This window comes from Podarcis muralis, chromosome 6 (assembly GCF_964188315.1).
Source record: "Podarcis muralis chromosome 6, rPodMur119.hap1.1, whole genome shotgun sequence".
Taxonomy (NCBI): Eukaryota; Metazoa; Chordata; class Lepidosauria; order Squamata; family Lacertidae; genus Podarcis; species Podarcis muralis.
This window is the reverse complement of record NC_135660.1, coordinates 59,132,829-59,159,995: the sequence shown is the minus strand read 5'-3', so window position 1 is coordinate 59,159,995 and position 27,167 is coordinate 59,132,829. Positions and strand designations below refer to the sequence as shown.

The following is a 27,167-nucleotide window of genomic DNA, read 5'->3' as shown; positions in this document are numbered from 1 at the left end:
CCTACGTTAATGATCAAAAGTTAAGAAACTCTTTGGAAATAACTAAGAAAAGGGATGATAAATTATACCAAAAGACCAAATCCCTATTGTTTCGCCATTTATACACATTTAAAATGCAATTTTATATGTCATTAGTAACACGCGTGTACCCATTGGCTGTCAATGGGATTTGCCAAAGCATAACTGATGACAGGTTTGCATCCTTGGAGACTGAAAGTGTTATCAGACATGAAGTTTAAATAGTTGCTTGTGCTTCTCTCATGCTATTTATGTGAGAGTGTAATCCTTGTTAAGTGCAAAACGGGAAGGAAAAGAGAGACATTTGTCATTTGAATGAGCATTCTGGCCAGCACAGGCTTCACATCTGCATTACAAAGCAATATTTTAAAAAACACTACAAGTCTCATGTGTGAAAAGACCCAGAGGATGGAAAAGTTTTCAAGCATTGACATCTTGCCTCCAAGGGACACCGCCAGCACAAATCCTGTTGACTTCAGTGACACCGCCAGTTGAGGGCATTGTGAGGACTAAGCTGTTCTTTATGACAATTTGTATTATGCTCTGCATTCGCTTTGTCATATTAAAATAGGTTCAGTATTCTAAACGGGATATCCATTACTAGGGCATTAGGGCACTACAGCTGAAGCCTTCTGAGGCAGAATGAAAATGGCAGTGCACTTATACTAAGCTGTTTCTAGCAGACATTCAAATGTGACTTACAATCTAAGCAGTATTAGAAAAAGATACCAGTGCTCTCTACAGGAGTCACAGCAGAGTCAAGGATGTAGAGTCCACACACTTTCTCAATTAATTACCATATTTTTTGCACCATAACACTCACTTTTTTCCTCCTAAAAAGTAAGGGGAAATGTCTGTGCGTGTTATGGAGGGAATGCCTACGGGTGGCATGCCTACGGATTTTCCTCCTCTAAAAACTACGTGCGTGTTATGGTCGGGTGCGTGTTATAGAGCGAAAAATATGGTAATTTTAGTTCTGGTTTGGATTATAGGGCTCCTAGAGTTAAGGTGAGTAGCAAAAACAAAGTGCCTTCATGATAACCCTTAATGAGCTGCAGCTTATAAAAATGGCGGGAAAATAATTAAGTAGGAAATGGCGGGATGGGAATTGGGGCACTCAGTAGCACAGAACATCCCAGTTTCCCAATTTTCGCCAACAGATTGTGTGGCTACTGTATCTTGAGTGCAGCCTAACTATTCAAATTAGATCATGATAGTAAAATCTATTACTAGTCAAGTGAAGAAATGTTATGTTGGATCTTTTTACCATATGTCAAAAGAAGATCAGAGTACACAAAACTTTATGTGTATTATGATTTAGATTCATAAATCATGGAGAGGGAGACGGATTGTGAAATTTTACCAATATTGTTCTCTCTTGCCTTTGTATGACTATCTGAAGTATTAGAGTGTCATATTTAAGATATTGTTAATAATATCTATTAAAGTCTTGTGTGAGTAAGCTAGTTGTAGGCTTCCAGTGCAAACTAGGATTTAAGCATGCCTTCCAGGGAGGCTTTTATTACATCCCCAGAGAGGTCTCCGGGGTAAGAGACAGGCTAGTATTCATAAGCCAACTGCAGATAAGGGCGCACTTTTTCTACTTCATGTGATAGGCATGGTTGTCAGACAAGCTGTGCATTGTTTGAGTCTTTTTCTGTATTTGCGTGACTTATAATACTGCGGGTATTTGTGTGAAGCCCACAGTGTACTGCCAAATGATCTAGGTTGCACTGTACATGCTATGCCTAATACCAGAACTGCAGCTTGTCCCAGAATTAGGGAACCAACAGTTCCACTTATGCGAATCAAAGGATGTGGGGACAAAGCATCTCGGTATCACTTACAAATTACTGAAACACAGCGTTGAAGAGACTTGTGGGCATCAGCTCTTAGAAAAGAATTTGGTCAGCTATACTTTCCATTCACAACACAGTAAGATGACTCTTCTCTTGGCGACAACTCCTTTCCCCTTCTGCAACTCAAGTGAGCTTTGGGTCTGTGCCACAGTTTGAACTAGCCACTTAACATAGTCACACAATTTATTTATAGCAAAGTAAGCCCTCCTGTGCTTTCTGCTGAATAGAGCCGGGGCAGTTCATCTGCATGATGGAGAACCCATCAGCTGCAAGGTAGATTAGGTTTATTATCCAATGAATAGGTGACTTTGCTCTGAACATGCGAAATGGCAAGCTGACTGCAGTGCGGGACTGCTGGGTTGCCATACATATATATTAGAATATATATTGAAGGAAGAACAAACACTGCACCAGTGACAAATCTTTAAATAAACTTGTACTTGTGTTGAGCTGTCTGTTTCTTTAATCTACTTAATACATTCCCCTTGGAGAGGGAGAATGGAGCTGAAACCTTTTTAGTTTAAAATGTGCACATAAAAACACTGAATGGAGAGACATCAGTGGATCACAGTAAAGAATATTTTCATCTTCCTGCATTTTGATTGCCAATGAAATAACTAGATTTGACCCATTTTCCACAATCAAGTTCTCTTCTCAGTAACTGAAATGGAACTGAATAAAGGTTATTGGTTTGACCCAGCTAAAAATTGTCGTGCTTTCTATAGACACCATAGTCACAACCACCACTATTTAGGGCCCAGGGTCCATAGAAACTTCCTAACAAGAATAACTGTTCAGTTGTTGAATGGAGAGGTGGTGAGTTCTTATTTATTGCAGGGCGTTGACAGCCATCTGTCAGGGATGCTGTAGCAGCATCCTTCGTCCCAGACCTGCATTCAGCAGCGGGTTTAGCTAGATGATCTCCAAAGTCCCTTCCAACTCGATGAGTCTACAAAACATAAATGGCGACATCAGAAAATTGTCATTCCTGTGCCCTTAGTAGTAAACCTATGAATCACTAAAGGGAAATTATGTACTGATCCATTTAGAAGTGGAAGCTGTAACTATTTCCTTTCCTACACCTAGTATTTTTGGTACGGTCTGTCACCACTGTAGGTCAACCATGACTAATTAACAACTGTTGGGATTTTAGATCTGAAGAGGTAGCATTCATTAAGCTTCACTCAGTGGTTTAAAAATAGTAAAACGTAGCTCTCGGCTATTAAGATTAACTAAAAGGGGAGAGGAAAAACAAACATGGTATTAGACAATCAGCAAGATACCCAAACTTATCCCTTTGGTCATCTATTGTCTATTTGGTCCCCCTAACATTTCCTATCATGTCCATGCATTCTGTGGTTGCTATGCATTCTTCATAGCCATGGCTTTGTCAACTCTAGAAAGCAAGTTTTAAAAAACTTGTGCATATGTTTCCAATTAGGAAGCTTTTTCGGTCCTTTTGGAAAACTTACAAAAGTCCAGCCAGTAGATGGCAGGCCGACAAAGCCTGATAAGATCATCCAAAACAATTTTCCTTTAATCGAAGAGGCGAAACAATAATTTCATTCAGAATTTTCTCATTTTAAAAGTTAATAAACATTTCTGTATTTTAACTACTGCAACAGGAACAGTTTAAAGTGCTACAGATATAAAAATATATATGATTAGACCCTAAATGGCCCAAGCCAGACAATTCCACTCTTGCCAAAATGTTCTGTTTTGCAGAAGTGAATAAAACAGGACATAATAAAGTGCAGATAATTTCCTTTATAATAATATTCTGCTTGTCTAATAATATTCAGCTTAGCCAAGTCACATAAGTCATTATTATTGCCACCAGTATAGTCTTTACAGGAAAAAGCAGGTACTAATAAATTGTATTCTGTCTTAACCTGCTTTCTGATTATTCTTCCAGGGGTTATATATACTGTATATGGAACTATAATACACCAACTTTACAATTATATTGAACATGTGTAACATGACTATGTCGTAATGCTTAACAGCTCAGGAAGTGGTGAAGAAATGGTTCTATTTAAATAGAGCTCTTTCGGTTCTAATAATCTGTAATATAACTTTAAGTATCAGTTTCTGAAGAGAGCAAGCTAAAGATTCTTATGGTGAATTCAGATGTTTGTTGAAGTGCTGGTAAGTTACCTCCCTTGCAAGGCTGTTGTATGTTGAGTGCTGTGAATACTTTGAATGTGCTACATAAATACAAAGGCTGAAATTCTATACCAAGGGAAAAGCCACATGGAACTCGATTGTTTTATTTATAATTACTGCATTTAAATCCCACTATTCCTCCAAGAAGCTCAAGGTGGTCTATACTGTTCTCCTCTTCCCCATTTTATCCTTACAACAACCCTGTTAGGTGGGTTAGGCTGAGAGTGAATGACTGGCCCAAGGTGTACCCAATGCAACACTAAGTAAGCTTCTCTTTGGCACAAGGATTTCCACTTGTGCTACAGGACTTTGCACCCTCTCCTCTCCTCGTGCACATTCCCTGTTGTGTCCCTCCTCAAATCTGCTCCAGAGCGTATGGGGAAACCCAGGACAGATTAAGGGGGCATGTAGGGGGCATGTAGGGGGAAGACGGGAAACCACAGAACCTAGGACTTGCCGATCAGAAGGTCGGCGGTTTGAATCCCCGCGACGGGGTGAGCTCCCGTTGCTTGGTCCCTGCTCCTGCCAACCTAGCAGTTCGAAAACACGTCAAAGTGCAAGTAGATAAATAGGTACCGCTCCGACGGGAAGGTAAACGGCGTTTCCGTGCGCTGCTCTAGTTCGCCAGAAGCGGCTTAGTCATGCTGGCCACATGACCCGGAAGCTGTACACCGGCTCCCTCGGCCAGTAAAGCGAGATGAGCGTTGCAACCCCAGAGTCGTCCGCGACTGGACCTAATTGTCAGGGGTCACCTTTACCTTTACCTAGGGGGAGGACAGAGAGCAAAGCCCCATAGCACTAATGGAAACTCTTGAGCTGCTGGAGCATTTACTTAGCACTCCGTTGCATACAAGCCAGTGCCTCTTACTTCTGCACAGACATGTAGAGGATTGTACTACAAGTGTTATTTCTCCATCTTTCTCCATTAACAGAGTTGCCTACGTGGGTCCAGGGGTAGATGGCAAGTCATTCAAATAACTAGCAGTCCTATCTCTTCTCCCCAAATCCACTCATGGCAGCTTACCATGTAAGGCTGACTGAGGAAGGAGGGGGATCCTGTGTTTCCCCTGTACCAACATCAGGTGTGAGAGGAGCAACAGAACCAGAGATAAGGAGCAGGGCAGAAAAGCAGCCCTTCCTCTCTTGATATGGACAGTTCCCCTCAAAGTTCTGAACAGGCAGGAGCTGGGCTGTCTTCCCATTGAACATGAAGCCAGTATCTTAGAGTCTAATCTATGAGCTGGGATGTGCACAGTTCAACCCTCTGCTCTCAGTCATGAACTCAGTGGGCAGAGCTAGTAAGCCACTATTTTATCAGCCCGAGCCACAACCCCCAGCCTGCAAAATCGGCATAATAAAGGCCTCCTGCGCAAGGTTATTGCAAATATCACTGAGACAATGTAAGTGAACACTTGAAATGTGTTACAATCTTCACACCCACTTCCCTGGCAGAAAGGTCCATTGAATTAAATGAGTCTGAGCTTCTGAGCAGACATACAGAATTGCACTGTTATCATCCCATCTTCCTCCACCTACAGAGCTGATTCATTACTGGCTTGGAGCAGGAGCAGATGAAACATACACTAGGTTGGCGGCACAGATGGAAGTAGCTTGGATGACCAGTTACAGAAGAATACAGGCCAGAGAGAGTGCATAATTTTGGCAAACACAGTTTGCCATCCAAGGGTGAGGAAGGTTTACACCTGCACTTACACGAGTGCTAAAGATAGCAGAGCCCTGCTCTCCTTTGCTTCTGCTCACCCTAGAAGCGTCTGGGAAATGGTATGTGCTTCAGTGACTTAACTTCAGTGCTCTGGTGTAGACTGTGGCAAAGGTCAGTTTGACCCATGGGTCGCTGGTGAAGTGCAAAAGCACCCTAAGACCAATTGTGTGAGAAATTTGAGGGTTTCTTCATAGTAGATTCCTACTAGAACAATATAAAAACAGTGCTGGGTTTTCTTTCTCACACTGTATAAAGGTCATATTTCATAGCTTATGGCCTCACAGCCATGAAATTACAGCCCTCTCATTACAGCTTCAAGGAATTCCAGCTATAATGGCTACCTATCAATCTGTGGTTTGGGAGACAAAAGAAACACAGCATTGTGGGCAAAACCACCATTAGCTGGAATGTTCCTTGGAAGTGACGAGTCTCCAGAAAAACTTCTTGCTCCTGCACTGATGGAAATATAGAGGCTTGGTCCTTAAACTGCTTCACCCAAGTAAGCGCTATTCATTTCAGAAAGACCTGTGCCAAGGGAGCATTTGAGTATAGGGCAGATAGTTAAAAGGCATTAATCTTTTCTGGTCAACAGTGAGAATTGTGCTATAGCCATTTTATACATGTGAATTTAAGCAGCCCATGTATAGGCAGGGCAAGAGTTTAAGGAAGTGTACACTTTATGTTTTCTTCCAATATTGCATGTACACTAAAGAAAATTAAAGCTTACTCTTCTTGTAATAATAATTTGCAATGAATTTGTATCACTGCAGAATCACATTGTAGCAATCAGTTACTGAGATCAAGAAAATGTAAAGGTAAAAGGTAAAGGTACCCCTGCCCGTACGGGCCAGTCTTGCCAGACTCTGGGGTTGTGCGCCCATCTCACTGAAGAGGCCGGGGGCCAGCGCTGTCCGGAGACACTTCCGGGTCATGTGGCCAGCGTGACATCGCTGCTCTGGCGAGCCAGAGCCGCACACGGAAACACCGTTTACCTTCCCGCTAGAAAGCGGTCCCTATTTATCTACTTGCACCCGGGGGTGCTTTCGAACTGCTAGGTTGGCAGGCGCTGGGACCGAGCAACGGGAGCGCACCCCGCCGCGGGGATTCGAACCGCCAACCTTTCGATAGGCAAGCCCTAGGCGCTGAGGCTTTTATCCACAGCGCCACCCGCGTCCCTAAGAAAATGTACGTCCTACTAAATGTCTTTAAGGATGCAACCGAACACTTCTAGCACATACAAAATAATCTCTACTTCTCTGAGAAGGACTTGGGGAACTGCCTTTCACCCCTTCCATCCCTCTTTAAAGATGTTATATGTGCTTCAATTCTTAGGAGAAAAATGTTGTGTTACTAAACCAAGGTTGCATCTGTAGTACGTTACAGTGTACTGACCCAGGATATCATACCAGTGCTGCTCCCTTCATTGAAGTAGTACAATGCAGTACAATGCAAAGCCACAGATGAGCACATTACTGTGACAGGAGAGAAAGGCAGTTTTATGGAAAACTGAACCTGTGGCTTTCAGAGGTATCTGTTAGTACTATATGGCTGAGCATCAGTGATATGCAATTCTAGAAAAGGCTAACTTCCTCGATCCATTTCAACCTGGACACAGCTCAGGGGTTGTGATGAACCTACTTCAGTTTTGTTTAGGAACTGTCAGGAGAAGTTAGCCTTTGATAACTGGAATCACTGCTTTATTTCTATTCCCAAATGACAGGGCTTTTTCAGCATTGTTGGGAAATTTCTGTTTTGCTACATACCGGTAAGAAGCTGCCTCACTCAATATTGCCTGCACTACACGGCAGCATCTCTCCAGCTTTCAGAAAGGAGGCAGTTCCAGCTCTACCTAGAGATTTGAACCTGGGATCTTTTGCATGCAAAGCAGAGGCTCTGCCCCTGAGCTGTGGCCCTTTCCCAGAAGCAATTAACCTATTCTGTAAAGGTCCATCCATAGCATTTGATATTCACATGAAACACTTAAGCAAAATCACACACTGATGGCATTATACAGATTCTGTTCTTAACCACGCCAGTATAGCTGGAATACAATGCCACCACCCACCTACCGGATGGAGCAAGGCACTGGAATCATATTATACTGATTCTTGCTCAGCTACTCTGGTTGCCGGTTCACTTCCAAACATGAGCCAATGTACTTGTTGTGACCTATGAATCCCTAAGGGGTTTGAGGGGGCCAAATGACATATATGCAGTTCTTGGCGGGGTGGAGTGTATCTCACATGCAGTGCAGCCACAGAGTTTGCAATCTGAAGTTGAAGACAGGCATATAAGACTTCCACTTTCTTCCATTTTCCCCCAATGAAAACTATTCCCTAAGTGGCTTTTTATCACCACTGGGGAAAAGATATCCCCACTTTGGACATCCACTTCAAACTAAGTATTGTCACAGTATTTGGTAAACGTCCCTGTACTATATATACTGTGCAGTTCCACCCTTAGGGGGTGCTTTTCCTGCATAACTCCCCCCCCCCTTTTTAGAGATTTATAAATTGGATTCCCCTGGGCTTGATCATTTGGAGTGGGGTCATACCCTCCAAAGGGTTGCCACAGCTCTTGAAGTTTTGTCTGCAGCGATACCAGGGAGGCCACCATGTTATGAAGCTTCAAGCACAGGATTAAACATATTTTATTTTGCCAACCTTCTCAGATCCTGGGTCAGGATTGTTTTGCCTGGTGTTATTTGATACAGCAATTCTGTGCATGGTTGTATCAGTCTTTACATGTATATATATAAGTACATTCAGCATTGTAGTCTTCATGGGCATAGCCAAGGGGGGGCAGGGAAGGGCAGCTGCCCCCCAATCAATAAAAATCAATTAAAAAATACATAGCTAGCTGAGGTTCTGCCCCCCAACAAAAGACCTGCCCCCCCAACAAAAATCCTGGCTACGCCCATAATAGTTTTTATCTGTTTAATTTTTTCTGATGTGTTATACTGTTACCTTATGCTTTATTTTTGTACAGTTTTTTGGGGGGGAAAGTAAGCGATTATCATTTATATTTTAATAGTTATGTAAGCTGCTTTGAGTGCTATTTTAGGCAGAATGACAGCAGAGAAAGTTATACTCCTCACTCACCTATTTTATGAGACTGTTTTGAGGAGGAAAAACTGGGTGATTCCATGTACTCAACGGAGAATGACTGAAATGCAAATGTAAAAAACTGAAAATAAGTAATAGATTTTTTTTTTTAAGTAACATTTAATTCACCTGCTGTATCTCTTTCTGGTGCCAGAGGAGTTATTTTTACTGTTTCAACAAGTGAAAAGGACTGCTAGCCCCATGAGTTTCCCTTCTCATCAATGTGCATTGTTCCTTGCAGAACTGGTACCACAATGACACTGGGCTGAATCCAGACATCTCCTTCCATTCACAATATGGATCAGGAGAGGAGGCAGCTGAGGTGTTAGGCAAGTGTTTGGAGGCAGTGATGGGCTGGATGTGGGCCAAGAAATTGAATCCTGAAAAGACAGGTGTGTTATGTGTTCCAAGTTATCAAATCCAGGAGGTGGGAAGAGAGTGTTTTCTGGATAGCGGTTACATTCCCCTGAAAGGAGCAGGGGTTCAGGAGGCCTTGGTAGTTAAGAGTGCCTATTTCCAGCTATGGCTCGTTCACCAGCTATGATTCCTTTTAGGCAGAGATGACTTAGCCATGGTGTTCCACGCTCTAGTTAAACTTCCAGATTGGATTATTGCAATCCTGGGTACACGAGGCTGACCTTGACTCAGAACTTGAACTGGTCTAAAATGCAGTTGGCCAGATTGCTAGCTAGGGTTGCCTTTAGAATTCACATAATCCATTTTAAGGCAGCTGCACCAGATGCCTGTATGTTTCTGGGCCCAATTTAAGGTGCTCATGCTACCGTTTAAAGCCCCAAAAGACTTAGGCCCCAGATAGCTGAAAAGGCCACCGCCTCCCTAGAGACCCTGCTTAGTGTTAAGATTTGCATTGGAGGCCCTCTTAGTAGTTCCACCTCTCTCAGAAGTTGTGGGGTAGTGCCTCTGTGGGATATTTACAATGCAGTCAAACCAATGATGTATGTTTGCTAGACAGGCACATGATAGGGGCTGAAGCTCAAAGAGTTTTCCTGTAAGTTTGCTAGAGAGAACTCTGAGAGCCATTGTGCCCTGTTCTCACCTCTTTCCAGCAACGTGAGAACATATGCCGAGTCTGAGGCACAGGTCAGACTCCATTTTAAACTGGACTAAAGTATGTCGTCATAACTGGATTACCATTTTAAGCCTGCCTGAACAAAGCTGCTGCGTCTGTTACTCTTCAACAAGTATTCTGAGTGAGTAAACGTCATTTTTACCATTTACAAGATTGTTTATGTGGTTATTGTTTTCAGGGGGGAAATACCAGGAGAATCCAGTCTGCCTTAAAACATCCTGAATGACTTAAACTAAAAGACTAAAACTAGCCTATCTAAGCTTCCCTTCTAAGCTGCAAAGGAATGCACTCTGCTGAACTCACAAACATGAGGAAGGAAGGATAATATATAATAAATATATCCTCCCCTAGCATACACATCCCTACAGCCTCCAGAAAAGGCATTCTCTGTGGTAGCCCCTAAGTTGTGGAATTCCTTCCACACAGGTGTGTGTCTGGCAAATTCACAAAATAACTTTTGGCGATACTGAAAATGCCCCTTTTACCCTAGGCCTTTGACACCTGAGATGTGTGTTTTCAGAACTCACCCGTTTCCTGTGACTGTAATCCATTTTAAATATTTTTAATTCTGATTTTAATTTGCTGAAAACCACCCTGGGATCTGCTAGTGATAGGTGGGTAATAATTAATAGTACAACAAATACAACAAGCAAACCAATGCACCATTGGGAATAAGCTCTATGGAATATAGCACAACTCAGTTGTGAGTAAATAATACTGTAATAATAATAATACTGGAAAGGCTGTAAGGCTTTTCTAAATAATATGGAGATCAATGTTTAAAATTTAACATTCTGAAGTTAACAAAAAAGTTTCTATCACATTGCAGTTTCTCTTGAAATTTCCAGATAATTCTGACATAGTGAGCATATTCTGCTAGTAATATTTGAATGCAATACATTAATTCTCTTTCATCATCTGAGCTGTCTCTAGAAGCAGACCATAAAACTACCCCACTAGCAAACAAGCCTAGAGCAAACATTTACAGTATTTCCCATACTCATTTTAATTTTTGATACACAAAGAGATCAGATCTTTATTTTTTGTTATGCCTGACAGAACTCTATGTCTGCTGGTGAAGTTTGTGTGTGTGTGTGTGTGATTTTTGGCTTTCTCTGTCCCTGGTGAGCACTGCTGCCACATTTTAACTTGAACTCATGGTCACCTGATACTTGACCTCTCACCCTGTGACCTCATTTCCAATAGGGCTTTAAGCTGGGGGATTCAAGACTGTGGCACAAAGACAGTTACTTAAGGAAAGCAGGCCACTGTTTCAGTCAATGTCCTCTTATATCCCTGACACTTTTCACTAAAATATTTAACCTTCAACACTAGAGGAGATGACATTACTTTTATTTTTCTTGGTTTTGAGAGTATGACCTTTTCTGTCATGATTCTTTACTCACTTCCCATCCACCACTGAAGAAGAATCTGTAAAGGTATACCCCAAAACAGAAGGAAGCATTTAGTGAACAATTAAAATTAGGGGAACTTAGGAAGATATTTTGTGGTGTTAATCATAGTGTATCTAAAAGGGCTTTGGGTAGTCTGCCTTCTAACCCTTTCATCTTCTCCACACTTCAATTTGTATGCGATTGTAAGCCTATGGACAGGGTTTGTTTCTCTGTTCACTTTTTCAAAATCTCAACGTGCTATTCAAAAAAATATAGTGATTCCATTTCTAAATCAGGGATAAAGAGCTGTTCAAAATGGCACAGATCATGTATTGTCTCGCAGCCATTAAAAATGAAACACTATGAAATGTAAACAAAAGTAAGAATTCTCTGCAAGAAAAATAATGCACAGGTGAATGAGGAGAGTATTTGGCCACCGTTGTGCACTTAATTGCACTTCACAATACATTTACAGCCTGCCTTACCAGTAAAGGAGTATCAAGTATCTGTGCTGCCATAAGGAAGACTCCAATTTGGGAGCAGACAAGTTGCTTCAGGGCTGGTGGAAGAGCAAAAACTGCAAAGGTAAGATGCTGGTACCAGGGGGAAACTCGACTGTTCAGTTCTGTAGTATCCCTGCAGAGTTGGAGTATGCAGTTTTTTCCATCTCAGCACTGAATGAAGCCGTTCTGACACACTGCAAGGTAGAAGGAAGAATAAGATTAAAGCACAAAGACAGAAAACTGCTGATAGAGGGTGAGGCACACGAAAGCGACGAAAAAGGAATGGACAGGTTACCCCATTGACTTCCCCTATGCCGGCTGTATTTGCTGCATAGACAGAAGTGCTAACACATGTGAATTTAACCTGATGGTGTCATATTTGTACAATGAGGAATGTCAAGGCTGAAGCCCACTTGGAAGCAGAACCGCCAAGCAGAGCTTAATTTCTGAAATAAGAAAGTGACTGAGCTCATGCTCTCTGACCTGGAAGTCCTTAACCCAAATTGCAGTTGAGGGGTGGGAGTAATACCAACGGCCGGTGGAGAAGAAAAGACAGACACTTTGCATATGCTGTCTTGCTCTCTTTTCACGTTTTACGACTGAGGCAGGGGGAAAGTTCTGGGTTCAGATTTAGCTCAGCTCCTCACCCAATAAGCCCTGCTCCTTCATCTCAATTTGTTTTCACAAGTTACTTGTTTTAGGCTAGGCTAGTTTATGAATGATCTCAATAAAAGGTAGAAAACAAAGTAAAGTCTGTGGACAATATAGCTTTTTAATTTGATTCCCCCCTCCTCTCCCCCATACACACAGACACATACTTTAACCATCATTTTTGCAGATAGCCTCAGGTGTGTAACCAGTTGCCGTGCTGATTCAAGAATGAGAGGAAAGCAGTCTGTGTACACACTACAGCAGAGCTTTCCAAATTGTGTCACGACACGTTAATGTGTTGTCTGCAGTGTGTAAGTGTGTAGCATGAACACTCCCCACGCAGGAAAGGGGTTAGTTTAACTTCCTGTTTGCTAGTAAAACTGAATTATTGTGTCATGAAATGATGCCTGTCTAAAAAGTGTGCCACCAATATGAAAAGTTTGGAAAGCTCTGTGCTATACCTTTAAGGAATTATGGATGCTGTAGTTGGTTAAGTGTTGCTGAGAACTGCTGGGTGTTGCTTGTGAGAGGTAAACTGCAGAACCCATAATTATTTGAGGGAAAGAATGTGCTTTTAATGTTCTGTAAAGGTATGGTATGTACAAAGCCTACCAGTACAGACAAAAAAAAAAAAAAAGACAATCAATAGATTGGGGAGAGGAGAACCACATTCAATAAATCGCAGTGTACACTTGACATAGGTATCAAGGGATGCTGTCAACAATAACAACATGCTTTGAAGTGTTCAAAGCACTTCCGTATGATAATTTTGCGGGGGGGGGGGGCGGCCTGAAACTGAGAAGCAGTGGTTTACTTGGGCAATCTAGTGACTTAATGGTGACTGGTTCTCAGTCTCTTAGGCTGCTATGCTACATTAGGTCTCCATAGAATACAATTCAACTGCTCCCATCTCTGTCTCTATCTAGAGACGTTTTGCATCTCTAGCTCTGATTGGTGGCAATACAAGTGACTCTTCTGGAGCAGTTGTGTTTCTTTGGATCAGGGCCATACAAAGAAAACCGCACACTGGGGCTCAATAACCTTATCACAATGCCTTTCAACTCTAGCAACGGTTGCATGTATGAGCAAATGTTTTGCAATGGCTTTGGTCATGCTGCCTCTTCTACATCTTTATTAAGGCTGTCTTTAAAAAGAGTATTTAAAAAACCTGACTGATTTTTAACAAGAAAGGGAGGAAGGCTGAAAGTAAGGAACATGAAGGGAAGAAATAAGAATCTGTGTTTACTCCTAAATGTACAGAGTTCCCAAAGCTTGTTTCATAGGGGCAAGAAGAAGAGAAGCCAATGAAATTCAAACAAAACCTTCATGATTTAAAGCGTTTGAGGATTTTAGTTGTGCCAGACAAACAACTAAATTCCTATGGAAATAAATAAATTTTGCCAGCTTCTTCCCAGTGTCTTATCCATTAGTGGAATCCTATATTCCACACAATGTTTCTACAAACTCTGATCATAGCATGAAATGTTCTTATTTGCTCTTAAAAATAATGATGATTGTAATCATTTCTGTTGCTGAAACATTCAGTGGAAGCACTTCATGGGCTCTGAGATGTTGGTTCCATGAGAGCTGGAACTAAATATATGTGCTACGGAGAAAAAGACCCCATACCTCTCTACCTTATTTGAGCTGCCAAGCCCACTAATTAATATGCAGAAGCTGTGAGGGTGTATGGCTAGGTTTATCCCAAAAGGATGCTGGTGAACTCATCTCCCTGCCATTTCAGAAGTAACTCATTAGGGAAGTGGCTTTCGGGCAGGAAGGAACTAGATGAACAACAATGTGGCTTCTGTTTTGCTCTTCAGTTTTGAAGTAGGACCAACTCAGATTTATTTTATGATTATCTCCCTTAGTTGGGGAGGATAAATGGATAGAGTAGCAGTCAGAGACACCCAAGTGCTCCCTATCATTTTTCTCCACTATTTATTTGGCACATTCACCTGGAAGCGTCACCAAACCCTTGCAAAGCATCAGCCATAGGACTCTTGGCTGAGTCAGGAAGATCTGGGAGGTTGTTTTGCTATCCCATCCAAAAGGACAGAGGAGTAGCTCAGAGGAAAGAATGACCATAGCTCATGCTTTTACCTGCAGAAGTCTTCAGGTTCAGTCTTTAGCACCTCCTGGTAGGGCTAGGAAAAATCCCTGCCTGAACCCTGTAGAGTCACTGGCCAGTCAGTTTACACAGGAAACTGCAGTGTGCACAGAAAACTTCCACAGTCGGGCAATTGATCCATCTAGCTAACTGTTGTCAATGATGACTGACAGAGGCTAAAATTGTCTCTTGCCCCTCTATACATATTTGGTTCTGTCAGGTTAGGTCAATCACTGTATTCTGTAAGCTGTTTCTCCACCACCCACACCACCGCCAACAAATTGTTAAACTGATGTTAAACTGTTATTGAACATATTGCATAAGGTACTTGAGTATATTGTTATGGACCCATATCTTAAATATCTGTTCACTGCAGTTCTGTTCTGGGGGTCTTTACTGAAGATGACTACACACCACAGACATTATTGCAATGGACACTGTTGGTTTAACAATGACAATACTGCCTTGCTTACTTGGATGAAGTTTGCAAGAATTGCCCAGTTATCGTGGAATGATTTTATTTCTCATACAAATATTAACACTTTATGGATTAAATTTTTGATTTGTTGTTTCTTTTCTTTATTATGTTTGCCCTTTTTTTGATAATAAATCAATTTTTAGAAAAACAAATTCATGGAGCGCAAGGCTCTCAATGGCTACCATGCCTGTCAGATGCACAGTGCCGCATTGCTGGGAATCACAGGTATGCAGAGCCTTGTTGTGCTCATGTCCTGCTTACAAGCTTTCCACAGGCATCTGGGTGGCCACTGTGAGAACAGGACACAGGGTCTTGATGACCCATTGGTCTGATCCAGCAAGCTTGTCTTATGTTCTTTTGTCCCTCGTGGGCTTTTTGCAGGAAATGTAAATTTAGACTTAATCTAATTACCAGAGGAAGATGTTTGATGGAGGGTGCCCAGTGTAAACTTTCCTGGAATTAATTAATATCTGACTAAGGGCATGGAGATGGATCCTTGAATTAGATATGGCCAAGGTTTCATGGCTTAAGAAGGCATACACTCATATTATTGCTGCCGTAGTGAGGAGACTCCTAACCACAGCCACTATTGGAGTGGAGGGGGATATTTAGCAGGAACCACTGGGGCTTCCTCTGGTACTGAACCTGATACTACCACAGCTTAGTCTGATTCTTTGCAACACTAAAACTGAACATCCTAATACTGCTGCACTGGACAACAAAAAATGGTTGATCTCGCATGATTTTGTAGCCAAAAGTCTCTAGTGGAATCCATCATTTACTATTGTATATTGCAGTGTTCATATGAGCCAGTAGGAATCAGAAGACCATTTCAACAGATACTGTGCAAACTTTCTGCAAAACCAAGTTCCTACACCTGCTTTTCTCACCATGACAAGAGTTTCCAAATGCCAAACTGGAGGCACATTTCTGGGACGAAAATGGTGACTATTGCACTGTTGTGGTTTTTATAACAACTTTGTCACTATGAAGATAGGATCATCCATGGAATTAACTGGGTAACATTTACTTCTCCTGCCTGCCTCCATTAAAATTAAGAAAGAAAATATTCCACCTTTATGCCAATGACCTACAACTCTTTACATAAACTATCTTCTTCTTCTCTTGCCCCAGTCTCTGCTCTGCTTCTCATCAGACACTTCAGGTTACAGACTCCGCTTACCCAGAAATAGTACCTCAGGTTAAGAACTTTGCTTCAGGATGAGAACAGAAATCGTGCGGCAGCAGCAAGAGGCCCCATTAGCTAAAGTGGTACCTCAGGTTAAGAACAGTTTCAGGTTAAGAACGGACCTCCAGAACGAATTAAGTTCTTAACCCAAGGTACCAGTGTATCTAAAATATAACTCCACTAAAACTGAGCTTCTGGTTTTCTTATTACTGCAACATCACCTTTTCTTGTTCTTGATCATGCTAGTGTTTGTAGACTTATCAAGGCCGGAATCATGTCTTCTTCTAATTCTTCCTTTCCTCTTCCTCCACTCTTCCAGGTCTTGTTATTTTCAGTTGTTTAATATAGACCTTAATTCATTATTTTCTTTCTGCAGGCTTTACCAGCATTTTAGCCCATTCTCTCATTTATTCTCATTGACTATTACAACCTTGTACTTCATCTTTCAACATCTGTTATTAAATAACTTCCCTCTCTCTCTCCTGTGTGCTGCCGCTCATTTGATATATTCTACTTGCGGCTCAGTTTGCATTACTCAGTTTCACTGTTCTCATCACCAGTGTCCTCTCACTCTCTCCTTGATTTCAAATCAAGACGCCTGTGAACATTTTCAAATGTCTTACTGGTTTTGCTCTTCTGTAACTATTTTGTTTTCTTTCTCTGTTCCTCCTCAGGATCTTAGACCTACCTACAGATATCAGCCTTAAACCTAAGACTGCCCTCTTTATTCCCCACAAATGTCCTTTGTCCACACACACACACACACACACACACACACACACACGTGTGTGTGTGTGTGTGTGTGTGTGTGTGTGTGTGTGTATTGTTTATTTTCCATTTAATTATATACATTCACATCATCATTACCCACTTTACCGCCCTGGCTCTTTAGAGCCTATCAACTTCCTTCCCTCCTGCCTCATGGCTATCAAAATTCACCTTTATATCATTGCATATAATGTCCTTTGTTCCCACCTCCCTGCAATTCCTGCCTTATATCCTGCTCTCTTCTTCTGGCTCTGCGTTCGAACCCCTCCTTTAAAAAAAACATCATTTCACCCCTTTACTTCCCTCCACAATGTGTCTTGTCTCTACATTAGATTGTAAATCTGTGCACAGGTTTTAATTAACCTGGCAAATTTTAGGTGTATCATAAGTTATTGTTTCTGTTACAGCTGTTGTTGTTGTTTTGTTGCTTATTATTATTTGCAGAACAAACTGGAAGAGGATGAAATCAGACTGCAATGGTCCTTTTCCTGTTATACCAAATTTTCACCTGTCTTAATGGCTGGTGAAAGAGAATGCCTACCATTTCAATGCACCTGTTCCTCTCCTCTCATCTCTCTGGGTCTAATAGGTTCCCCTCCTTAGAAGGAAAGTCAATGAGTGTCATAGAAAGACATATGCCCCTTTATTGTCACATGGTAGGTCTAATTAGAATCACCCTAGGGAGAGGTGGCTAAACCTGTTCCAGATTAACCTGGGTGTTTGGAAGAAGCAAGATTTGGCCGCCTCTCTACAGTCTTGCTGACTCTATCTGCAGCTTGGGTGCATTATAACACAGACCCAAATGGAGTCCACTATTGTAAGCACAACCCCGCCTTTTTATCTAAAAGGTCCTACTCTAGGTCTCCTTTCTTTGTCACATCAGAATGTGACAAAGAAACAGAACCCAGGAGCATGTGGGTGTTCATCACCCCCATATTTTCAGCTAATACATATCAGTCCTGTAGTACTAGGTTTCAAACAACCTCAACTTCAGTGTTTCTGTAACTGCATACCACATATTATATAAATTTCACATATACCAGAGCAGAAATTACGGTAAGGTGGTCATGAAGAGAAAACTGTTCCAAAACAATAGTCTTATTAATAAGGAATAAAACAATATGAGTCAATGAGGCTTCTTCCTGTGTACTGCAAGACTGGTGGTACCTCCTTTTTCCCAGTAACTAATGCTAATTTATGATTTTATCAGTTTTCTTAATTTTGTTAGCAATCCTCTGCCCACTTACTTAGATGTTCTACTGAACACATTATAACTTCTGAAAATCAGTGGCTTGGGTTGAACTGCATGTCAGAAAGGCTGGCGTATCCTCTTGGATAAAGGAAAGGTGGAGATGGTTCTTTTCGTCTCAGCCTGAGGTGGATAATTCTGAAAAACAAATATGAAGCTTGGGTTATGTAAGTTATATTAGGAACTATGCCTATTTTTCCTAAATGGCCCACCCTCAGGCACCCACACTTCAGCATGAAGACCTAACACCCTGGGCTCTCTCTCAGTCCCTGAACCAGAAAAGGGAGAATTCACACATACACAAAGACAGACTCTCTTGCCCGAACACACTCTCCAAGTTAAATTAATTGCGCTGTCTCTCAGATCAGCTGACTCTTCAGCCATGTAATTATTAATACTGGGGTGGGTAGGGTGTGTTTTTTATTGCTTTCTGATGAACTCCTACTACCTCTGCTATACCTTTGAAACAGTGTGATTCTATACATGTCTACTCAGAAGTAAGTCCCACTATACTCAGTGAGGTTTATTCCCAAGTAAATGAGTTCAGGACTGCAACCTTTAATGGTCACTTTCAGTTTCTATCTCCCCCCCCCTCTTTTCTGTCCCCTTGCTGAGAAAAGTTAAGACTAATGTAGCAATTCATTACTTTAGGGGGGGAATTATAATTAAGTTTCCTTACAAAATTAAAATTCTTGAACTACAAAAATAGATTTTTTAAAAATAATAATCTGACATTAAAACATTGGCAAAATGTCAGTGTCTTATTCTTGGGGTAAGGGTTCTGAGCTGGTTTTGGGGGGGGGGGTATTAAAAAAAGATTCCTCTCGAATACCTGTAAAAAAAAAAATCTCAGCAGCCGGAGCGTTTTGGAGGAGGGTTTCCCCAGAGTCACCTTTTTGTTTTAAAATGTACTGAGTTCTTTTTCAGGAGAGAAACAGACAACTTTGTATTCTCTGTCTAAGCTCTTCACCTTCTCCTACAATAAAAATCGATTTGTACCCATCACCCACGATCTAGAAAATAAAAAACCCAATATAATTCGTGTATCTGTTACTTTATGAAGTAATAGAACCTTTGTGTTCCCCTTTGTAACAAAATGTGCTTTGGTGTCGATTTCCATAATTTGTTAATGACTAGCTGGGTGTGTTTTTTAAGTAATCATTTTGTTTTTAGATTCTGGCTGTACTGCTCCTTGCTGAAGCTGGTGCAAAAGAGAAATACGATACATCCCAATCCAGACCGCTTATACCGAAGTATTTCAGTAGAATTTGTCCCAAAATGTGAAAAAAAAATGTGTGTGTGTGTTTAAATCCCACCTGAGGTTGTGACTTCTTAGCGCCTTCTGAAGACCCAGAGCGGCTTATATCACACTACTTGCTTATCATTCGTGTGTGGATCTGTCTTAAATATCCTTTACACCTCGGTCTTTTACGCGTTAGCTGAGAAGTTTAAAACAACCACCACCCCGCATTGACTGATTGAGGTTCTCCCCTAAGCGCCTTTCCGTCTTTTAAGATTCCTGCCTTTATAATAAGCGTGGAAATTGTCAGCGGCGGCGCATTCAGTTCCAACGCACTGTGGTGGCACACAATACAGTAGCCATTTAAGCGCGCGGGGGGGGGGGGGGACACAGATCTACCGAGCTTCTTAGAGCCTGCTTTACCTGGAAGTAACTCCCATTGACTTCAGCGGGGCTTACTTCCAAGTAAGCACGCGTTATCGACCAGAGAGCCACGGTCGCTCTCCAACCCAGCCTTGGCATAGTAACCTCGGGTTCCTCTGTTTTTGCGGAGCGCAGTGCTATTCACCTTTCACTTATCGTCCGATTTGGCTAGATTAGAGGGAGGAACGTTTTGTTACCGGCGTGAACTGTCTCCCCTTCTTGCCCCCCCCCCCTCCTTAGAGGATGACCTACGTGGATGGGCACTGTTTGTGTGTTTGTTTTTTAACAAGCGCCTAGGTTGCCAGATCTGGCCAGATCCCACCAGTTGCTGGCGCGGGGCAGTAAAGACCAGCGCCGCCAGCAGCCTCTCTAGCGTAAAGCGCCTGACAGATAGAAACGGACGCCCGAAGGCAGCCAGCTTTGGGGGCTCATCGCAAAGTATTTTCCCCTCTGCGCCCGAGCGTCTTCAGGTGCAAGCGTGAAGGGAAACGTGCCGCGATCCCAACTGTTGTATTCTTATGTTGCTGTGGTTTGGGGACACGCATACTATTTCTCCCGGGAAGGTGGCACGTTGGCACGCGTGTGCGCTCGCCCCCTCGCCCTCCTCGCTTTCAGGGCGATTCCCGTGTTTGGACCCGTCTCCCACTTGTGTAGAAAACCCGAGGTTAAGTTTCCACTCATAGTGATCGGGGTGAGTGGCCAAGCCGTGGGAAAGCGGGAGAAAGATGTGCCTGGTTTTTTATGGTTAAATTAATTACTACTACTAACTATTATTATTATTAACCTGGGCGAAAAACAAACAAGCACCCAAACGGGAAGGAAACGTGAGCTGTATTAGTGAACATCTGAAGAGGAGGGGAGGAGGGAGGCATGGGAGAGAGACGTCTTCTGGACTGAGGAGTTGGGTGTCAAGAGAAAAGCGCGGGGTGAAGGCTTTGCGGTGACTTTCGCGAAAAGAAGACTGCTTTTCTCTCCCTTCCTCCCGCCCTCAATTAAAAGGAGCCTAGAATAAGGCCAGGTCGTGGCCGCCCTTTCCCACCGAGGCTTCCCAAAGCAGCTTCGACGCCACAGTCCCAAGTCCCCTTCTCCAGATTCACGCATCCAGGGAAAGAGGGGGACCCCGCGCCCACCCGTCCCCAAAGCTAGTCATGCTGCATGCAGTCACTGATCTGGCCGAGAAGCTGGACCCTGTCTGGAGAAGCAGAGCAAGAGGGAAAACCCGACCCTTTGGCCACCCGGGTTGTCAGGGCGAGCACGACCCTTTGGTGAAAAGGTGTTAAACCTAGCTTGGCTCGGCGGCGCCCTTGGCAGAGAGCCTCCGGGGCTCCTCGGCCGCCGCCTCTTCTTCCCCCTCTGGCCAGCCGCCAAGGGCTTGGAGATGCCACCTCTGCGAAGTGCGACTCCCCGCCTTTGCCCGAGGTGGCCTCTCGAGGGGAGCGACCCACATCCGAGGACGCAGCCGCGCTCTGCCTGCCTCTTCCCATCCCTTTAGCTCGCTGCCTGGCTGCTGGTTTGCGCCTTCCAACAGGACAAGCTCGCTCTCCCACCAAACTTTCTTCAAGACTGTTGCTCGCTTTGCCCCCCCCCAACTCCGGACTCCCCTCCATCCAGCCTTCCTCCTCCCCCTCCTCCTCCCCCAAGTCCCATTCGCTTGTCGCTCCCCCCTCCCTCCCGTTTCAACCAGGGGGGGCGCTTGCGCACTGCTGCGCTCTCTCACATCCCTTTGCCCCGTAGAGCTTTCCTGAGATTGTCGTCGGGTAAGTAATGTATTAAATAGCCCAGATCACACACACTCCTCAAGTCTAGCTTTCCGTCCACAATAAACACTCCTAGCCTCCTTTGTGAACCCAAACAAACCTGTCTATTGCCTAATTAGCCGTGAAAGGTAAGCGATTGGGTTTTGCGAGTCCCATTACTACCAGCATTGCGCTCGCTTGCTTGCTTGCTCCCCCCCCCCTCACTTCTCTTTCTCTTCCTCCTTTCTCTTCCTTTCTCTCCGAGGGGGTCCTCCAGTCTCAGGTGTGTGTGTGGTCCTGATTCTGGAAAGAGACAAAGTTGCCCGAGGGATGGAGGGGGTGGTGCAGCTGGGTTGGTAACTCGGCACAAGGGAGGAGGGAGAAAGGAGAGAAAGAAAGCCACTCTCGCTTCCTTGCTGCTCTTGCGCTGACTCCAATTAGGCGAGGGGGCAGATTGATCAGGCAGGGCAGCGCGCCTGATGTTGCTGTCAATTTCACTTGATCCGCAATTGGCTCCATGCATCAAAGGGGTCTGAGGACAAGAGGCGTCCTAAGCCACTGCTTGACAGAAGCTCCTCTTGCCACTCAGCCAGCGGTTTTGTCCTTTTACGCACCGTGTAGGGTGCTCCTCCGTGTAACTTCGGGTGGATTACTTGCGGGCTTGTGTATATCTGTGTGTGCCTGCGCGCGCGCCCGCGCCCCTGTTTGTTGGAAGGTTGTCAGAAAGTTCTGTTTTGTGTTGTCGTTTCGGTACCCCTGTTGGGATCCGGAAAGGAATGTTGGCGCTGCTCGTGTTGTTTCGGGGGAGTTGGGAAGGTGATTTGGCTTGAAAGGTGTAACTTTGTTTTCCATCCAAATTATAGCGCCAGAGTGAAGCACTTTTAAGGGTCTGGCAACGCCAAAGGTGCTTGAACTGAAAAAACACGGTGGAAGCAATTAAAACTCCTCCTTTCGGATTAACAACCAAAAATTGATCGATCTGTCAGGAATACTGTTGATTTATGAAAGGTGCTTATTTCCTTGGTATGGAGAATTTTATGTTCTCTAGGTGAAACTGAGTTCACCCAGCTCCACAGTAGATTGATGTTTTAATAAAAATAAATAAAGAGAAAAAGCTCGCCTGGCCTTTGGGGACATCAACTCTCAAATCGCAGTTAGACTAACAAATCAAATTGTATTATTTTTACATTTCATACCTTTTAATCTAATGTCTAAAAATGGCAACGATTTTCTTGTGCGGAAAGTGTTGAAGTTGTTTTGTGCGCCTTTTCTTTTTCTTTAATGCTGCGCTCTTAAAAGTTCAAATAACAAAGCAATCAATGTTTCATAAGCAAAATGGCACGGAGAAATAGCTGGGTAATTTTGATAAGTGACTTAAACAGCAATCAAGATCTAAAGAAGGATCTAATATGAGCAAACGCCAGGGATTTGCCATGGAAACGCAAAGTGTCCTCTAGGTGGCAGACTGCACCCGCTATTCAACCTTTACAAACTCTTTTCTTTTTTAAAAAATTCTCTCCCCCTTTTCTCCTCTCCCCCCCCCCCCCTTAAAGCCAAAGGGAAATTTGGGTTGCGAGGAAAGGAGTGTGGGGTGTGTGGGTGTGTGGGTGTGGAAAAGGGGATGAATCCCAGCACTTGTTGTTTACCCAACACAATCTGCGATTATTTCTCAGACCTAAATAAGCTTTGAAACACAACAAGCCGCAATTTTCAGGGTGAAGAGCGGAGTTAAAATTAACCCTTCGGCTAACCGCTGAAGTGTGTACTTGTGCGTTTCAAAGGAGAGTGCGGTGGGGGGGATTCCAAGTGTCCCACTTGAAAGGGAGAGAGGAGATTGATCAAGCATATGCAAATCAAGAGCCACGCTAAACGCGCGCAAGAGAAATCTTGCCCCTAACAGTTATAAGGAAGGAAAGTTTAAATATCTGCCATAAATCACATTTTGGGGGGAGGAGAGGGGGCGGTGTGGGACAGTTCATCCTTTCATCCACCAAGGCAGCTTGCACAGCGCTGGCGCAGCTGAAAGCAGCACAAATGCGCGCGGACGGCCAGTTCTTCTCCCCCCCTCGTCCTCCTCCTCCGCCCCCCCCCCTTTGCAATGTAAATTTCAGCGGGACAAATTGCTTATTAATAGTCTAGAAGAGGAGCCCGTTTCTTTCTTTCTTCTTTTCTTTCTCTGTTTTTATTTCTGCATGGCCCCTAGCTATGCTCTGGGCAGCCCAACCGCCCAGCAGTTCTCTCCTCATTTCAATATACTAAAGAAAATGCAAATCACCCGCGTGCGACACACACACACTCGCACGCATGCCCTTCCCTCTTCCTCCTCCTCTTTTTTTTTATGCCAAAGTTAAATTAGCAACAACTTTAAGTGACTTTATTAACATGGCACAATGTACGAAGCGGGGGTGGCGGGAGGGAAGTAAGCAAGTGTTCTTGCTTATAAACCGTGCTCTTTTTAAGAGTAACAGCATTCCGTGTTTATTATTGTTATCCCGATTCTCTCTTCCTGGGTTAGATCGAAACTCCCAGTGCAACAAACAAATGACATCTCGCCCAGCTAAACTGTCCAGGAGCCATCAAAAAGCCTCTCTTAATAGGCTGGTCCGGGGAAGTCTGTCATGTAACTTTGCTCGGTGGTGGACCAGCTTTTAAGGCTTTAATTATTGAAAAGGATGCGCAATCGTGGGCTAGGGAGAGAGAGAGAGAAGCCCCGAGAGAATGGAGGGTCCTTGTTTCTCCACTGCTTTGCAAGATTGTGGGGTGGGGTGGGGTGGGGTGGGGTGGGGGACACGTTAGAGAGTCTCCTTGGCCCTGGGAGTAGCTGAGCGTGGCCAGGTCTCTCAGCGCAGTTGAACTGCTGCTGGAGGATCCTCTATCCAAATGCTCCACTTCCTTTACGCTCGACAGGGAAAAGGAAGTCGCCGAAAAATTGTGCCAGTCGGCTCTGGAGCATTATATCCTCTCTGCAATCTTGGAAATATCTGGGAACTGGAGGTGTCGCACCCTCCCCGCTCCCAAATTAGGCGAAATCGCCTTCAAGAGCGCACCGTGTTTTTGAAGGAAATGTGCCCCGAGTCCCACCCAGCTCTGGTCCTCGGCAGGACAAGGGTGCGCGCGCGCGCGCGCGCGCACCGGTTCCCCAAGCACATGAGGTTAAACTCAGGAAAGAGCAGGAAAGAGTTAAACTCTCTATTATTCAGGCGAGGTCTTGTTAGGCTGTAATCTGCATTTTCTAACTACTGCGTAATAAAAAAAGTGAGAAGTTTGGAGACACCTTTCTTGATTATACCTTTGGCGATACTTTAGGTTTTACATTTAATTTGCATTTTGTTCTTAGTGAATATTGAAGTCTTGAGTGGAGGATTGAATTTTATTAGGACATCTGGACTGACAATATCAAATCAGACACCAGCGTCCCAAAGCATGCTAAAATTTCAGAGTTAATTAGAACGAAGTGTGTTTAATTAAAGCCAATTATAATATCTGAAATGATCGGATCGATCCTTGTTTGTTCAGTCGGAGTCGGTGGAGATTTTGATGGTAGGATAATGAAGACGGGTCGGCTCGCAAACTTCTTTGCAGGGAAGGGAGGTGGCGTTTTGTTTGTTTTTCCTTTTGTTTGTTTACGAATAAACACAGGCCCGGCGGCGCAGGGAAAGGGAGAGGACAACAAAGGGCCATTTAAATAAATGCCGACGAACTCTCTGGCTTTGCTTTTCCTGGAACCGCTGGAGGTCTTTAGGAAACGATGCGCTTTCTCGACCCCTAAAAAGCTGCGAAACTTCCTCCCTTGCCCGATCCTGCCTGCTTCCAGGAACAATCCCCCACGCCGCCGCCGCCAGCCCTCTCTCCCCTCCCTATATTGGATTGCTCTTTTTCCCCCCTTTCCCCTACAGCCTTCATTCATTCATCGCAAAGAGAGTCTTCCGGGCAAACAACGTTCTTCCAATTTGACGTGCGTTTTCTCCCTCTCTCTCCGTGAGGTTTGCTTAGTTTAAATCAATGCTTCTGGTCTCTGTTCTCCGCTCCGTTCCCCAATCCTTTCCCAGACACGGAAGCGTCCTGTCCTGTCCCTCTAAACTAAAGGAAGACTCTTCCAAGCCCCAAATGTGACGGACGTTCCCTGGTTTCTTCTTCCAGCTGAACGCGCTTCCCGGGGTTACTTTCCACACTGACTATTACCTTCGCTCCGGAATCCCCGTTTTCCCCTCCCCTCTCTTTCCCCCCGGTTTCCAGAGCTGCCCTCCTGCTCCGGGAGCCTCTTTACTCTCAAGTAGCGGCACCCTCCCGCCTTTCCCCCTTTTTTTGTCTACTTGGGAAGGTTGTTCCAGGCTAACCATCTCGGTGCCATTTCACCCGCGTTTAGTTTCCCAAGGCGGATGCCCTGCTTGCAGATGCCAAACTAAGGACCGCTGCTAGGAGGGAGTTCGTTGGGAGAAGGTGGGAAGAGAAAACTCTCGCTTCCTCTTAAATCTGAAACGTCGCGTTTATACTCAGCGGATCCGAGAGGCCTAAGAAACTTCAGAGCAGCCTCCCGAGTGGAGAAAGCTGTTTCTCACCACTGCCACTCAAAAGAGGGGCAAATGAAGCCCAATAAGACCGTGGAATGTAGAAAGGGAGGGAGAGAGCCAGAGAGCGAGAGAGATGCTACTTTTTGTCCCCTCGACTGACGATCTCAATCTTATTTGCGCTGAAAATCTCGTCTCCCCACCCAAGGAGGCGCTGTTCGTCAAACTTCACCACCGCCGGGCGGCGAAGAGACGCTAGAATTTCTTTACTTAGAGAATTATATCTCTTTATTCAGGGAGATTTTGGTCTATGTGTGTTTCCTGAAACTCGCCTAATAATAGAGTTAAAAGGTCTTTTCTCAGCGCGCCCGCCCCGCACCATCCCCAGTCTTTGCAATCTAACCAAAAGGAGGTAGGCGGGGATGAGAAAGGAAATCATCAAAGCAGCTCGTTCACAGAAAGAGAGAGAGAGAAGGGGAAAAAACCTTGTTGCTACAAAACTTACGTTTTGCTCCAGTTAACCAGCGCGTTATTGTCCGCCTCACCTCCTTAAGACACTACGAAGAAAAAGCTTAAACGTGGTTTCCTCTCCCCACGCCGGTTTGAACAGAGCTAGTTAAGACCCCCCTCCCCCACTTGATGTGTGTTTGTTTGGTATACATAGCACCCGCCTTGCGCTTGGCAGGTGTGAATGCTAACCTGAATGAAGCCAATCGAAGCTCAATACTATATTTTGCCTGGTTTTGTATGGGTAGGCTAGGAAGGCGAAGCGGGGCATTCCCAAGACCGTGCTGACGTTCACACGTGCCTGTCCGGAGTCTCGCTCCGGAGCCAGAAGCGAACTCTGCACCAGAGCCTGGCAGGTGGCTTTGCACAGGCGTGTGTGTGTGTGTGTGTGTGTGTGTGTGTGTGTGAGAGAGAGAGAGAGAGAGAGAGAGAGAGAGAGAGAGAGAGAGAG

At 44.0% G+C, this 27,167-nt stretch overlaps 1 long non-coding RNA gene across 1 annotated transcript; it reads right to left on the bottom strand.

The window, feature by feature from the left end:
* LOC144328013 (uncharacterized) lies at positions 1 to 27,167 on the bottom strand. Its single transcript, XR_013393224.1, has 4 exons — positions 26,715 to 27,167; positions 18,301 to 18,440; positions 11,840 to 12,051; positions 1 to 2,826 (listed from the first exon to the last, which is right to left on the bottom strand). It is a non-coding gene; the product is annotated as an uncharacterized LOC144328013 (long non-coding RNA).